The following is a 484-nucleotide window of genomic DNA, read 5'->3' as shown; positions in this document are numbered from 1 at the left end:
ACTTCAAACGTACATTTTTATAAGTTTTTATTTTATTTTTACTTATATATTGTATTTATGTATAATATTGTAGTGTATTTGTGGTATTGAATTCTCTAGTTTTTAATGGGTAAGATGGCGAGTGTGAGCACTGTAATTTTCATTTCTATGGATGAAATAAACTTGACTTGACTTGCTTGCGGAGTTCACTGTCTTTGAGGAAATTCCGGGCGATGTTAGCGTGGAGTTAGGTAAAATAGCGCTCCAGGTTTGATGCTTTAAAATGCAATACCGTCTTGCAAATCAAGCAGAAAGGCTTTCCATTTTGTTCCCCCCAAAAATACAGTTTTTCCCACTCAGATAAAAAATGTCCTGTGCTCCACTTCATATTTGCGCTTAGCTTTACTTTTCCCTCTTGACTCTGCCATTACTGACTCACTAGCAGCACCTACCTTGCATTGTCAATGCACGATACGGCTAGCTACGGCAACACCACTTAAACAAA

Source organism: Etheostoma spectabile, unplaced genomic scaffold, assembly GCF_008692095.1.
Source record: "Etheostoma spectabile isolate EspeVRDwgs_2016 unplaced genomic scaffold, UIUC_Espe_1.0 scaffold48, whole genome shotgun sequence".
NCBI classification, from domain to species: Eukaryota; Metazoa; Chordata; class Actinopteri; order Perciformes; family Percidae; genus Etheostoma; species Etheostoma spectabile.
Note: the sequence above shows the minus strand (reverse complement) of the source record.